Raw genomic sequence first — 3,045 nt, forward strand, 5'->3', positions numbered from 1 at the left:
GAAGTCCTCGAGGGGGCAGAGGCTGCAGGTGGCCATGGGTGGCCCTCGGGCCACCATCAGGAGGGTAGAGAATAAATGAAGACACGTGTTTGGGTCTAGGTGACATGACTTACGGAAAGTTTGGATTTGTGGAGATGAAGGGAAGGAAGGGGGGCTGACCTCTAACATTTTGGCTTGAGCACATGGATTTAGGGTAGTGTCACTTTCTGATGGGAAAGACGGGAGGAATACGGTGTCAACTCCCGTATCTTAGGTGGATTCAGGTCGAAGAGAGAGTTGCACATGAAAGATTGAGGAGAAACGTGCAGACACACATTTGCACGTCAGGGTGGAGATCAGGGCTCGAGATGGACCAGTGGAAGTTTGCTGCACAGAGAGAGCCTTGGGAACTGCAGAGCTGATGGAATCATTAAGAAGACAGAGGAAAGACCAAGAATAGGTACCAAGCTTCAAGGGTCTCTGATTTAGAGCACGTGATAGTCTGACCACGTTGGGATCAATCTTTAACGCAAGGACAACTTGTTGTGGTGCAAAGGCAGTCCTGTACGTGCAGTTCTGGCTGTCACCACAGTGAGTGGACAGGTTCACCTACCAGCTGCCTGGTGCCCGGGGAGTGAGGAATGTGGTTAAAGGTTTACACGCCACCTGGCAGACAAACAAACCGAAGTCTGAGGCTGAGCACGCTCACTTCTCTTGGAAAGAGCCTCAACTATAGTGTCGTGCCTGAGTCCTGAGCCCTAAGATGGTCCCACCGCCCTGCCCAGGCTGCCACCCGGGCAAAGCACTGCAGTGACATGCAGTCCAATGACGTTCTGCTGGTTTTTAATATGACGCCACTACTTGCTGCCTGCGACTTCTACATGTCTTATTCTCAGTGTTGGAACGCGTGGGGAATCCTCAGATTCTCAGTATCCTCTGATAATACACACGCATTATATTTCACAGGGATATTTACATTGGTAATCAGGACTTAGGATCAACAGATGCCAAAGCCGGAGATGGTGATGTAATTGACCCTAAGATACAATTTTTTATAATGATAAAATGCATCTTGCTTATAAAAAAGAGTTCAAATGATACATAGAAAACTAGTAGGTGAGTGTGTAATGGGCAGAATAAAGAAAAGCTGCATGGATGGTTCCAAATGTAAAAGCGGGGCTTCTAGGTGGTGCTGTTGTATCATACCGGTCTGCGTTGTTGGGGATGCCCTAAATAACCAGACAATGATTCTGTCTTAGCCTCACATCTCAGTCAACCCCTGAGATCAACCTTTTGCCCCGGGGTCCGGGTGCCTCTTGTAATTGGAAGACCTGGGTGTATGGTTCTCATCAAGCCGCCCCAGCTGAGCGGGCCTCCCCAGGGCCCTTGAGGCGTGGGGGATGGAGACGTGCTCAATGGCTGGAAACCAACGGAAGCTGCTGAGACTTTATTGCTCACTGGAGAATTTTCCAAAGAGGTAGCTAGGGCTTTGGGATACAAGCAGGGCCGCTTCAAAGCAGGAGGAGGAGCAGAAGGACGGGCAGCCAGGTCACGCCTCTGCGCCTTGCGCTCTGCTCCGGGGACAGCCTCTCCGCTGTGCCCCTCAGGTAAGAGCTGGTCGGTCGGCACCTTCTGTTTCTCTGAAGCTCCCCAAAGGAGAGGCCGCTGCCAAGTGGATTTTCCGAAGGGATTTTCTACTGCAAAGAGAAGATGTTATTAGCAACCTGTTAGTCTCGTGTCTAATTAACGTCTCCTCTGGTGATAAACCGACCCTCTGGACCAGCGTGCTTCCTGATGGCCCGGCCACCGACTCAGCTCAACATTTCCACACTGCCCAACCTTCACGGGTTTGTCTTACGCAAGGGTCTATGATGACTGTGAATTTAACAAGATGGGGTCTTTGACTTTAAGGAGGTCTTGCTGAAGATGAGACAAATAAAATTAATGCAGTGTATCAGGAACCAAACAACACACGGTTTTGCCCAGAGGAGAAAATTCAAAATCAGATCTTCACTAATTCCTTCTTCATTCACTGGAGATTGGTTTGTTAAGTTCTGTAACTCTTTACCAGAGCATCTCCGGATTTCCTCCTCGTTTCAAAAGCACGTGGGCTTTTCCCGGGGTCCGCAGCGCTAACAGAGGGCCAAGATCGACCTCCTTCCCTACACGTGGATGCCGGGGAGAAGGCCTCTCCTCTTTCTCTCGAATTCTTCGGTTGAGGATGCAATTGGTAACAGTCTGGTATATGGGCAAAGTCAAGCCATGACGGATTGGGGTTTTCCTGGTTTCATTATTCTGACAATCATCTCTTTGAGAGCAGTGCTTGCGGAACAGTCAGTGGTTAAAGTACTGGCTTCTTGACCTTGGGACTTAGACAAGGTCGAAGTCTATGATCTGTTCCTGTTTCCTGGGCTTTCAAGTCGGGATACTGACTTGATACTGACTAGCAACCTCTAGATGGTTGGCTTAAATGAATTTTCTGGAAGCAGGTAGAACTATGCCTGACACCGTAGAGTGCTTACTGTTAGCCACTACCCTTGAGTGCCTGTGTTCTAGGTTCAGAACCCACACTGATGAGCCGACTCATCTCATCACTAGGTGATTGAGGTGAACTAAAGAAGAAATGGAGGTGGGGGAAGTTGAGCACCAAGCCTAAGGTCACATGCCCAGTAAGTGCTGGAGCTGGGGAGCTGGGTTCAAAAGCAACCAGAACAGTTCATAAGAGGCTTGCTAGGCCTTACAGAGGATACGGACCTAAGGATCCAAGGTCTCCAGCGTACAAGAAAGACTGGGTGGTAAGAACCTGGTCCTCTGAGTGGACCCCAGTCTGGAACGCTGCCAGCCTACCTACTCCGTGTGCAGAGTCTCACCCGCCTGCCCATTAGAATGGTTAAAAACTCTGGAAATTCTAATGTTAGAATCCAGGCGCTTACTTCCTGTTCTGCTCCTTTACCTTCACCAAACTCCAAGAAACCTTTAGCCCCCCCCCCCCCCCCCCCCCCCCCCCCCCCCCCCCCCCCCCCCCCCCCCCCCCCCCCCCCCCCCCCCCCCCCCCCCCCCCCCCCC

General features: G+C 50.9%; 1 protein-coding gene and 1 long non-coding RNA gene across 2 annotated transcripts in view; one reads left to right on the top strand and one right to left on the bottom strand.

Annotated features, from left to right (window-relative positions):
• The window catches only part of LOC115296184 (histone H2B type 1-M), a 37,592-nt gene that overhangs the window by 19,349 nt on the left and 15,198 nt on the right, over positions 1-3,045 (top strand). The gene's annotated exons all lie outside the window — the stretch shown is intronic.
• Positions 1,412-3,045, bottom strand: part of LOC115296212 — a 9,961-nt gene continuing 8,327 nt past the window's right edge. Inside the window, exon 2 of the long non-coding RNA XR_003910778.1 lies at positions 1,412-1,676. This is a non-coding gene — a long non-coding RNA (uncharacterized LOC115296212). The remainder of the gene's footprint in view (positions 1,677-3,045) is intronic.

This window comes from Suricata suricatta, chromosome 7 (genome assembly GCF_006229205.1).
Source record: "Suricata suricatta isolate VVHF042 chromosome 7, meerkat_22Aug2017_6uvM2_HiC, whole genome shotgun sequence".
In the NCBI taxonomy this organism is placed as follows: Eukaryota; Metazoa; Chordata; class Mammalia; order Carnivora; family Herpestidae; genus Suricata; species Suricata suricatta.